At 51.3% G+C, this 12635-nt stretch overlaps 1 protein-coding gene across 2 annotated transcripts in view; it reads left to right on the top strand.

The window, feature by feature from the left end:
• RUNX1 (RUNX family transcription factor 1) overlaps positions 1-12635 on the top strand; it is a 173716-nt gene that overhangs the window by 87618 nt on the left and 73463 nt on the right. The gene's annotated exons all lie outside the window — the stretch shown is intronic.

A 12635-nucleotide genomic window follows, 5' to 3' on the forward strand; every position in this document is an offset into this window, starting at 1 on the left:
AAATGAGCCCATCTCTAGTACTGCCATGCTAGGGTACCCAGACAGGTTTTGCGTTATCCTTGGGGCTTTGAGGATAGTTCCGGTGCCACCAAAAGATCCTCAAATTGGCCTGTGAAAGGGCAGCTCAGAATAGCCTGTCATGGACATGAATGTCTTGGAAAGTCCTCATTTAACAAACTGACACAGACAGTTCCTGCAAATATTTGCATCAGCTTAGGAGTCCCCTAAAATAATCAAATTGTGGAAGTCCCCTAAAATAATCAAATTGTAAAATGGTTTAATGGGTTAAACCGTAATTGTAGTACCAAAAGAAAGTAACACTGGAAAAAAAGATGTAAAAAGGAATGAAACTATTTGGAAAATATACTTGTCCTTAGGCTAACAAAAGTAAAACCAGGGGAAAGCAACACGCCATGGAGAGTATCACAAAGAATAAACCTTTGAGTAATTTTGGTGCCTTTTGGCTCTGGCAACAGCACATTTTGAAAGAAGTGCAGAATCCGGCCTGTGGACCTCCCACTTTCCCTGCTTGCGGTACTGTGGGATCAGTCATGTAAGATTTTAGTGAAGGGCAAGATACCTAGCTGTACCTGTCTTTTACAAACCCCAGGGCAACCCAGAGAAGACATACATGGAAAGATCCCAAGACAGAGTTTCATCGATTATACACAGGCATCACCATCAGTTGGTTGGCACAAGCATTGGTTTGCAAATGACATCAGCTGAGAATCAGGTCCTTTCATTACAGAATCACTAAAAGTAGTAACATTCAGCATCTGCATACAGTCCTGAGCAGCTGATACTGAAGCATCATTAACATGGAAAGGTCTTACATCACTGGGTGTGTGCATCCTGCGTAAAGCATGTCACACACACACACCTGTACTAGGTTCTTTAGTAAGTTCTTATCATCAAACCAAAAGGAAAATTATAACCTTATACAGAGAATAAGACTAGTCCTAGTACATCCTGCTCTTCCCTAGGCCGTATCCCATAAGCACATGCTCAGCTTAAAACTGCAAATGCACCTTACCGTGTGAAGTCCAGCAGATTGTATGTGTCTATGTGGGAAATGCTGGTGCCACATTAGAAATAAGTAGCTTTTTAGCTGGAGTTTTTATTATTAATCAGGATCAAAATTATCCAAATATCTTCGTCTTCATATCGCTGTCATTAGGGTCTATATCTAGAGAGTTTGACAACATGTCTTCCTGAAATTTTTCTAATTTCCAGCCCATGCATCCCACAGCTGATGAGCTGGCCTGTACAGGGAGGCTGCTCCCTGCTGGGTACCAGGCAGCTGGCATGGAGCTGACACTGGCATACTCAGACTCAGACCTGCTAAGCACAGGCAGAGTCAGGCGCAGGTGGGATGTTAAGTGGAGAAGAAACAGTTTAGGAGATTAACTTGTGGCTTCGTCTGTGGCTGTGAGAATGCATTAGTGGTGCAGAGCGTGGTTAATAGCTCCTTTGCATCTCGGTCGGGCTTTTCTTCCTCCATCCCCTGTTCAATCAAGGGATGTTGTGGTGAAAGTCCCGAGCATGATCCCCCTAACAGCTAGGAAGCAAAACCCTTTTCTGCATGAAGTCATTGCTGTGCTGAGGAGGGTTAAATATAAAGTGTAGTGGCCAGTGGAGAGCAGACAGATGTGGAACAGGCTCAGTTGCTGGCTGAAGGCACACGCAGGGCTTCGTGCAGCTGGGACCAGTCCTGTCATCTGAGACAGATGCTGGGAGAAGCCTAGTTCAGGGTGAGGAACAGCTTCCAGCCAAATCTCTGTCTGTGCCTCCTACAGAAATGAGGTATCTGGGATTTACTACTCCTAATTGCATTGAGATTTACGCCAGGAGAGGTGATGTTAGCTGTGGGAAAAGGGCTCTATGGCTCAGGACAGCAGCATCTGTCCCCCGGAGAATCCCTCTCTAACAACAGCAGCTCCTGCTGAGGCTCACACAGCACGGGTGCTGCCTGCCTTTCCTAGAGGGTTGCAAAAATGTCAAAGTAAACTAGTTCTATTTCACACCATGTGCTGTATGTCAAGTAGCAAAATGGATTTGATACTGAAAGGCAGTTTTTGTCTCATCTGGTCAAATTAAACCTGAAGCTCGAGCTGCAACAGCCTCTCGCTGTGTCCCCTCTGCAGTCTCCCTGGGGAAGAGACCCCAGTTCTTCCTTTGCTGCCAGTTTGTTGGGCAGCTACTAGAAATGCTTTGCAAACTCACTACGTAGCACTCCCATGTGGGCAACGAATGAGCTACCGACATTTACCCCATCATCCTTGAATGGGTAATGGAACAAGGGGAAATGGAGAGAGAGAGAAATAAAACCTGTCCTGACCCTTAAAAATGGAGATGAAGGGCAGGAAGGGACAGGAGGAGCAGAGAAGCCATCCCTTCACTGAGTGCCTTTCCTAATACTATCACCTGCTGGTATGAGCATCACAATGTCACACTGGGAATAACATAATCATTTTCTTCTGAACACTTTTTGTTTCATCAGGCTAGTCTGCCACAGTTTCTAAATGGTGAAAGTAACATAGGAAGAAGAAAAAGGCTGCAGTTAGCATCCTTATTTCTCCTAGCTATTAACTCCAGTCCCAAGTGTTGCAAGACCACAACTTTCCTTCTGGTGAGCCTGGGAGGGAGGGAGCTTCCTCTGGAAACCGTCTTTCTTCCTTTCTGTTGTGCTGTCAGGAGCTCTTTTTCCTTAGGATCATAGCATCTCTGCGTCTTGTTGACCTGAACAATTAATCCTTTACATAGCAGAATAATAGAAGGACATTTGGGGATTTAAAAATCTTTCTGTCTTAATTTCACTGTCTCAGATTTGGTCCAAAGTTTGTACTGATTTAGGCTTCTGTACAAAGTTTTGATATCTTTTATTTCTTTATTGAAAAACAGTGTTTATGTCATAAATCTCCCCTGTAATTGGGGGGTTTTACTGGCAGAGTGAGAGTCTCCCAGTCAACAGGCCAGAGATGATGTCCCAGAACTTCCCAGGTCAACAGTAAAGTGTAATGGGGGTGCCTAGGGAAGGAGCTTTGTCGCAAGAATGCACTGAGGCTTTCAATCTCCTGCTTATGACCCCAGAGGAACCTTTGCAATCATTTAAAATTCATACTTAATTTTGACTGAAAACCAAGCAAACCCACCCTGAAAAAGGCAAACCTATACCAAGTATTCTGGATCAGATGAAGGTGAATTTTACCATTACGTTTTGTCTGTTAGCACCACAGCTATAGCGAATTATTTTTCCTAGACTGAGTACCTTCAGTGACCTGAATCTCTGTCTGGTCACTCACCGCTAACTGCAGGAGCAAAATCTGGGGCACAGGAGAGAAATCTAGCTGCACAGCTTCTAACAAAAACCAAAATATCATCAGGGCTTCTCCGATATGAATTGAGCTGTCTGCAGCACTCAGGGCCAGCTGACAGCTGAGCTGCAGTTCCTGCTCCTCTGGCATGCCTCAGAGGGGCTGGAGGAAGGAATAAAGTAGTCATATTAATTCAGTGCCATCTGCAGAATGCTCCTTATGCCAAGAGTTGTTCCCTGCTGTCCAGGTGAGTCAGATTTACCGCTCCTTTTAAATGTTCTGGAACCAAAGGAGCTGGACTTTTTTCTTTTTTTATTATTTTTTTCCCCCATTTGCTGGTACAAGGCACCTGTAGTGCTCCTACCAGAGCAGCAGATCAAAAGGCCAAATGTTACAATTAGCGCTGGAGGTTGTTATGATGTGAACCTGAGTACATAAAATGCCACAGAAAATACTAGGTGTGGGTGATGTTATCTGCATTAATCTAGGCACGTAATGAGCATAGTATAATGGCACACAATGCATATTTTTTAAGTCTCCAAACCAGCAAGTACTTATATAAGATGGCAGCTTTTCAACAATTTCCATTCCCTTCTCCACCCCGTACTCCCAAGTATTTCAAGTAATTGGCTTCTCCTCTGGGGATTAGCCACAGTAGAATCATACTAAACAACTAATTTTCCTCACTTAGGCTTCCCCCCCTGCTCCCTCCTTTTATATTTGAACTGTGAGGAGAAAAAAAGTCATCCAAGAGGTTTGAGTGTTTGTGTCTGTCTGTTTTCCACAGCCCTCTAGAATGGCCTCAAAGTCATCTGGGCTTCTAGGTCATCCAGTACATCCCACCGCTTTTTGGCTTTGCTTCTACTATTTCTTAAATTCTCCCCTCCAAGGTGCTTGTCAAGCTCTGACTTGAAAAGTTCAAGTGATGTTGAATCTGCAGCTTCCCTGGGAGCATATTCTCCTGCCTATTTGATCTTAGGATCAACGTTGCCCCTGCTCTTAAAACTGAACTCGTTTTACTTCAGTTGGCATGTGTTATTTCTTGTCTTATCACTTCTAACTGATGAAAACAGTCCCTCCCCTTCCTCTTCGTAGTCATCTTTCATGTACTTGTAAACCACAGTCATGCTGTCCCCTTGGCTTCCCTTTTGCCGCATATTATATGTATGTATTTAATTCCTTTAATCTTTCCTTATAGGTAGTTCCTTCCAGACCTTTAATCACTGTAGTTGCCCTTCTCTGTAATCTCGCTCGTTCGCTGATATATAGCCAGTAACACAGTGGCCAGAACTAAACCCGTTGCTCTCCCTGGGATTTGAGTGCTGGGAAAATAAGACTGGATGCTCCCTCGGCTCTAGATGTGGCCCCTCTGCTTCTGCGCCTCCAGATAGCCTATGCCTGCTTATTGTGCACCAGGTACCCAAATTCCACTTGGAGGAAGGCAAAATGTATTTCATCCTAACTGCACAGTGACGCATTCCACGTTTCTGGCCCACAGGTACAGGGAGCAGAGACAAACCACTGAAACATATTTTTGCAGTGGAAACTTTAACCCAGTCTCCAGTCCTACACAAAAGTTTATCAACAGCTGTGTAAGACGAAGGAGAAAACTGCCTCCTTGCTGATATTCTAACGAGTATTTTTAAAGGCAGATTGGGATCCTTCTTGTGAAGTACAGGAGGAGAGAGGTACCCCCTGCCCGGTGCTTGGCTCTGTGGCCCCTGGCTCTGGGCGCTAGCAGCAAGCACATGCCACACACCTGCATACTGACACACACCCGCTGCAGGCATGCACAAGAAATGAGCCCAGCCTTGGCTTTGGCCCTTAAACCTCCCAGCAAAGCTGACCTGGCCTGACCAAATGGGTTGTAAGGGAGGGGGGCATTAACACAGGCTGCTGCTGCAGTAACTTCATGATTTTTAAATCTCCCCCTTAAGGAAATGGGGAAGAAGAGTGCCATGGAGAAATGTCTCCAGGGGTGGTGCACTGGTGAGGTGCTGCATCACACAGTTGGCCTCGCTGCGTTGCTGGGCATTGAGATCGCATCCATGCAGGTAGGAAGAGTCAGCTGAATTGCATTTCACCGCCCATCCTCTTGGGGCTCTGCCCAGTCTGAGCTTCTCCTTCGGCTGTTGGTTTGACTCATTCCTTCACCCAGCAAAACCCTAGGAGGACCTGCAACCACAGGCCTGCAAAGCTGGGGTTAACGACGGATGCAAATTCACAGTTCAACCTCTCCTGAAAATTGTCCTTCCCCAGGTGATCCCCTTGTTCCCTGTCCATTGCTGCCACCGGTTGATAGTTTAAGTCAAGAGAGACACAGATCTCTGGCTTGCACTTTCTGAATGATGGGGGAGAAGAAATGGTAAAGGGTAGCTCCCTTCCTGTGTAGGTCTGTGCCCTTGCCATCCAAGTGCCAACTATCCAGGCAAATCATTCTCCACACCCTCAGAACAGGAGTCATGTCTACATTCCAAAATATTTTGAGTGACAAGAGCATGGATTGGTCTGTCCTGTTTGAAAAGAAAAAGGCGCACAGTTTCTGCCCGGGAAGAACGAGGCAGGCTTCTGACCACCGTTATCACCTGGAGGTCCTAAAGTGGGTGGAGAGTCCCTGGGAACTTTTCCAGTGGTAAACTTGGGTCACAAGTAATAAGATGCCCAAGCTAAAGATATTGAATGAACATGTGTTATTTCACCTTTTCTCACAACCCCTTTGCTTTGCATCAATTGGGCTGCAGCCAATTTGCCCGCTTCCAGAGTGAATAACCTTGTATCAGTTGACAGAGATGAAAGACGAGATCCCTGGAAGGGTTTAGGCAGTTCCCCCTCCCTGAAACGGAGGGAAGTTAGACACCATACACCTGTGTAGTCCTGACCACATTTCCCCTGTATCATACTGGCCACCTCACATCTCATATGGCATCATATGTGCACTTTACGTGCTGGGATGAAATACGTATATTTCATAGTGTGTGAGAGATCACTGCAGGAAATAAGGAGACTCTTGTCTTTTTATTTACCAGCTGCTGCTTTTCTCTGTGCAATGTTTCATTATTCCAGTAGCCCAAAAATAATTTCATCTATCACTATAGCAATTTTTTTCATGTCAGTCAGTGGAATTACCCATGATGGCAACATCTATGCTATAAATACTTGCAGGGGCAATTGAGAAGCCTGAGCCTACAAATTTCATTCACAGGCATTAACCCACTGATTCTTCACTAGTAGAAGCAAGGCACACTTACGCCACTGTAAACATCTTTAAGAGGGCCTCAATACATATATTAAATTATTTCAGGTGCAAGAGGTAGGAGCTGACCCACCGGCTAATGCCACATTAAGCTCAGATACTCCAAACAATTAAATACGCTTAATTGTATTCCCCAACAAGATTTCTACCGCATTCAGCAGAAACACTGCTAAGAATTAGATTAGGCATGTTTCTAAATGTTGGCAAGATCAGGGTCCGTAGCCAGTTCTCTCACTGTGTGCTCATAAGACATGTATGCCAGCTCTGTTAAGGTCTGCACGTTTTTTCTTCTTTAACAAGATATTTTGCTGCCTGCCTTGTGCAAGTTTTCTCCCGTCCCACACAAATTCAGCCCATTGCAAACAAGTGGCCATTGCTGCCTGCTTGGCCAGGGAATATTTATTTACCTGTGTAGCGGGAACTTGAATTGTGTTCAGGCTTCAATTTGCCCTTTGCAATTTAGGCTGTTTAAAATTCATCCCTAAATTGTTGCTCCCTCTCTCATATTTCCGAAGCTTTTGCTTAACTATATTATGTAAAAAGCTTGGTGCTTTGTGGTTGAGTAATCCTGTACGACAGAAGCAAGGCATGGTAGATAGAGATTCACTTGTGGTTTGTTTACGGCTATAATAAATTGATGTCAAAATACAAATGCAAGCTGTGCTGAATGCGCATTGGTAAAGTTATAACATCAGTTGTGATTCCTGCTTCAAAAGGATACCTGCACAGGAGACTGACTGAGCAGGTCTTAGCATTAGGGATGCTATAAAGTTTTACCATGTGAGAAAAAAATGTCAGCCTTAAATATCCCGCATCATTTCCTTACTTTGCCTTATCACTGCTATTCCTGCAAGCTGCTTAACTCATTCATTTCTATTTTTTCAGAGTACCTGCACAAGATATAGTAAGGGGATGGTAAATTCCTATGCGAGTTCCTCTCTTTGTCATGCAAAAATAAAATTATAAAGAAGATGGTAAATTGAATTAGCTAAACAAACTAAAAAGTCAAAAAAAAAACCACCACCCAACAAGTCACGTGTGGTTAGTGTTAAGCATCTAAAATACCTAGCCCCACCTGTATCAAAATATCCTCACCATGGTATTATCCCTACCTGCCCTCTCTCACTTACCTCCTTAACTTACCTTGTAAAAACTTGGTTTCTATGCAGTTAATAATACTGTCACCTTTAGCCTACTTTAAATTCCTGCATCTCGGCATTGATAATGCTGCTAAGTTATAGAAAACTGTAAGCATATATAGTATTTTCTATATCTTCTTTTAAATCATGGCATTTTGTATCTTTCTGACTATCCACGTGTGTAACAGATCGGGTTTACTTTGTATTTATAATAAGGAGTTCAGATTAAGACGGGGTGCAAAGCAGCGAGGGAAATCTAGCTCAACTTATTAAATACGAAATACTCACTACCCCTTGACTAAAGCAGAAGGGGAGGAGAGGAAACAAAACCGAACACTGCATGTGTATTTTAACGTTTTAGGCAATGTATGTAGTTGTATGTACATCAGTAAAATCACTCTTCTTATCTCTACAGTGCCCGTAAAAAGTTATCAGCCACTAATATACCCCAGATGGCTTTTAGGCAGTAGTTTGTAACAGCCACTTGCCTATGTAATGTTTTCTTCCTTAAAACAGAAGGAAACCTCTCCCTAATAATTTAAATTCGGGATAATTTCATACAAGAAAGAAGTAAGCGTGTGAGAGACGGACTTTAAAGGAAAACCACACACAAACCACTGGCTCTTGCTGTGAAATACAGAGCTTTCTGCCCAAACTCGCCTGCTGAAAGCAGGGACCTGTTGCGAGGAGCGCAGCGGGAGGGAGGGCAGGCGGGCTGAGCCGCTTCGGGGGCGGCGGGGACGGCGGCACACAGAAAACCGGCCCCGCATCCTTTGGCAGAGGGGAAGGGGGCAGGTCACGCGAAGATGAAGCTGTAACCCTCCGGCGCGGGGAGGGGAGCAGGCGGGGAGGTGCCGCGGAGCAGCCCCGGCGGGGAAGGAAGGGGGAGCCCCGGGCCCGGCGCCGCCCCACCGGTCCCCCCGCCAAGGGACGGCGGGGCAGAGGGGGGCGGCCGGAGCCTCGCACACACACCCCCCTGCAGAGGGGGAGGCGCTCCTGATTCGCACTGGAGGGGTACGAGGAAACCTACACGGGGTGCTCGTACCCCGAATTTGGTGGGAGGCGGCTGCGCCGCTTCCTGCGCTCCGTTGCGCTGCGCGGGTCTCCGCGCCGGGAGCCCAGCCCCGCAAGGCACCCGGCGCATCCCGCTCCCCGGCAGCAGGCTCCGGGATGGCAAAAGCCCATTTCTCCCAGCCAGGGCACTCAGCCTGCTTTCAGTTTAATTGCCTGTAAATCAGATAGCGTTAAGTGACACGAGCCCGCTCTCTGCTCCGGTCCCCGCGGGTCGCGCTGTGCCAAAACGCAGACCGACAGTCGTTTTCCCAACTCCGGAGGGTTTCCAAAGCGGGTGTGCGCAAAATCGAGGATCCCCTCTGTCCAGTCTTCGCCCCACCCTGCGCGCCCCGGGGTGCCGGCTGCTCTCCCTGAGGAGCCGCGTTCCAGGGGATGCGGCGGGTCGCGTCCCCCGCGGGAGCGCAGCCCCCCGTAGGCCCCGGCGGCGACGGGCGGTGCCGACCGCAGCGGGCCGAGCACGCAGCGTCCGCCTTCCCCGGGGGTCGCCCCTCGGCCCCCACCCGCCGGCTCCCCTCCGCCGGGCCGAAGGCGGGCGGCGGGCCCCCTCTGCCGGCCTCGCCGCGGAGCTGCACCGCAGGCCGCCCCCGGGGCCGCCGCCGCCGCCTCCTTGCGCAAGGCCCGGCGGCGGGCAGCAGCCCCGGCCCGTTCCTCGCGGCCCTTTCCGAGCCCCGCTCGCCGCGGCGGGAGGCGGCACCGGTCGTGTCGCTTCCACGGCCGCGCCCACCCCGCATACGCGTTCCTACTGCCCCTCCCCTCCACCCCGCCGCCGCTGCCGCCGCTCCCCTTCAAAGCCCGCCCGGCCCCGGGGGAGCGCGGCCGGACGCCGCCGCGGCTGCTGAGCTGGCGGGGACGGCCGGGGAGGCGTCCCCGGGGGTGGCCGTGGGGAGGGACGGCCGTGCCGGCGAGGACGCGGCGGGCACACGGCGACACCGCGACAGGGAGGGAAGACACGGCCGAACGAGGAGCGTGCAACTTCACGGAGGGAACCCCAACCCGTGCCAAGAGCGCGGCGGGGGCGGGCGGGGACTGCGCCGCGACGGGGGCAACGGGCCGGGATCGCCCTGTTCCCAGCCCAGGGAACGCCAGCGACGGGCCCACGACATTCGCGACCAGCACCACAAAATAAAAGTAAAAAAGAAGGAAAGCCACCATAAAAAATAAAAAGAAAAACCCAAACCCCAATAACTCCGACCCAGCCCTATCGGACAGCCACGCCTCCACCCAGCATCCTCGTTACCGGCTCCGCGGGCCCAGGCCGGCCGGCGGTGTGGGACGCCGGCGGCCCGCTGCTGCCCGTGCGGCTCTGCCCCCCCGCCGGCCTGGCCTCGCCTCCGGCGGGGCTGCCGGCAGGCGCGGCCCGGTGGATGGGCTGTGACGGGGGGCGAGGGGGGGAATGTCCCCAGCTGGGGACCCGGCCGCCGCCGCGATATGTCGAGAGCCCCTCGGGGCCGCGTCCTTGTCCGCGGGGGCGAGAAGGAGCGAGGCGGACAGGGGACACCAGCCCGGTTCCCGAGGCAGCCGCCGGTCCAGGTGTCCCTCTGTGCGGGGAAGGAGACGCCCCCGGTGCAAACGCCGCCGGAAGCTGGCCTGGGGAATGCGGGGCTGCCCGGCGGGGTGCGTGGCCGGCGGCGGGCGTGTGCCGCGGCGGCGGCCGCGGCGCTGAGGGCACCTTGCGGGCACCAGCCGCTCCTCGGAGGGGGGGTGGTCCGCAAGTGAAGGGCAAACGGGACCCGCACCGGGCGGGGCCAGGGAGGCCCGGGGGTCGCGCCGCTCCGGCCGCCGTAAACTTCCCCCTCCCCCCCCCACCCCGCCGGCAAACCGCAGGCACGGGAACACCCTACACATGCCTGCGGCGGGCCCCGCCGCCAGCGCCTTTGCGGCATGCCGAGTGAGCGACAACCCGCCGCCCTCCCGCGGGTGCGTGGGTGCGCGGTTGCGGTGTCCCGCCGACCCGGCGCTCACCCTCCGCGCCCCACGGTAGCGGCGGCGGCGGGCGCGCCAATTCCAGGAGCCCCCTGGCCCGCGGCCGCGCCCTGGCTGCTCCCGGAAAGGGCTGTGATTGGCCGGCGCCCTCCCCGTATGCAAAGCAGCCGGGGGAATGACATTCCTCCGCACTCCGCCCGCCGCAGCCGACTCGCGCCCGGACACCTCCATTCATCCCGGCGGCGGCGGCGGCGGGCGGACCCCGGCCCGGACCCCGGCCCGGACCCCGGCCCGGCGGAGCGGAGCTGAGCGGCTGGGGCCCGGCCCAACCCAGAGCCCGGAGCCCGGCGGAGCGGCGGTGCCCCGGAGCCGTGGGTGGGCGGCCGGGCGGCCGGGCGGCAGGGAGGCTGATTTTCCCCGGCGGCTCACGTGAAGATCCGAGAGCTCTCCGCTGTGGAAATGCGCTTTCTCTGAGCGGTCGTCTGGGCTGGCGGCTGTAACTTCTAACCCTGGCTGGCAACTTCGGGGCTTTGGTCTTCCCCGCTTCTTTCCGTCTCTTTCCGTGGGGGTCAGCGGCTCCTCCACCCCCGCCCGCCGTCACCTCCTCCTTCGCGGAAGGAAAGCTTTCACTCGTTCAAAAGTAGTGGCTCATTATTATTATTATTATTTTAAATCGGTTTTTTATTATTGTTATTCTTGCTGGTTGATTGCTTTTGGTTTTCGGTGCGTGCGTGTGGACTCTCCGCGCAGGCTGGCAGTATCCATCCCGCTGGCTGGAGGCGGCCGAGAGAAAAACCATGTTTCCGAAAGCAGGCTTCCACCTGCTGCGGTTAAAATATTGTTAAGCAGCCGGTTCCTGTGGCCGAATTAGAGGAAGACTGCCTCAGATACCGGAAAAAAAAAAAAAAAAAAAAAAAGAATTGGCAATGACTGCCGAAGTTGTTGCAGACTGTTGGTTTGACTGCTGAGGAGGACGTGAGTGAGAGGGAGAGAGCGCTGTTGCACACACAAAACCACAGAGCGAACCCACAATTTAACCAACATCCCCAAACCCAAGTTTTCAGTTATGGACCTTTTAGCCTGAGAGCTCGCGATCGGCTGCGACCTTTCTTTAAATTGGGGAGAGACGTTATACCAAAGACAAGTACCGAGATAGAGATTTAAAGCCTGAATTCCACGCACTGAGCTTCTTTTCTTTCTTATTTTTGCGCAAGAACGATTGAAAGGTCATGACACGAGTACTCTTAGAGCAACACGAACCAAACTACTGAAGCTGATTTTCAAGGCTGCTTTAAAAAAAAAAAAATCTTGCCGAGAACATTAATGGATTCCTGTTGTGTTTAAATTCTCTACAGATTATATTGTAAATATTTTATGAAGTACGGTATATGTGTGTGTGCGTGAGTGTGTGTACGTGAATATATATGCAGTTGTAGCCAGCTGACCTTTGATCAGAAAGTCTAGCTCGCGTACTGCCTTCTCTGAAGACTGACCCTGAATTTCCCTCTCTTAAAGAGCGATTTTTTGCCGACGGAAGACGCTGATGTATTTTGTTTTCTCTTGGGACTGTAGAGAAATCACCTGGAAGAAACTGATAGGCAACCGGCTCTCTGGGAAGCCCGGGCTTTGCATGCGTTTCTGACCGCGTCTCGTGTTTGACTTGCCTAATTTCTGCCACGGTGCTTGGGAGTTTGGAAGGAGCTTTGCCCGCGATAACTTTGTGCCTCACGGCCGCGGACTAGATGCACAGGCGTCGCGGTAAAGCCCCGCAAGGACGACCCTTTCGCTTATCGGATTAACGTGATCTGTTCCGCAGCGCCAGGACGCCAAGAGTTAAGTCTCGGCGTGCTCGCTATCTCCGCCGCCTTCAGCAAAAAATTAACTTTGGGGACTGGCGTAGAAACAAGTTTCCCCCGGGTCCTCAGCCTGTAT

Source organism: Phalacrocorax aristotelis, chromosome 1 (assembly GCF_949628215.1).
Source record: "Phalacrocorax aristotelis chromosome 1, bGulAri2.1, whole genome shotgun sequence".
Classification (NCBI taxonomy): Eukaryota; Metazoa; Chordata; class Aves; order Suliformes; family Phalacrocoracidae; genus Phalacrocorax; species Phalacrocorax aristotelis.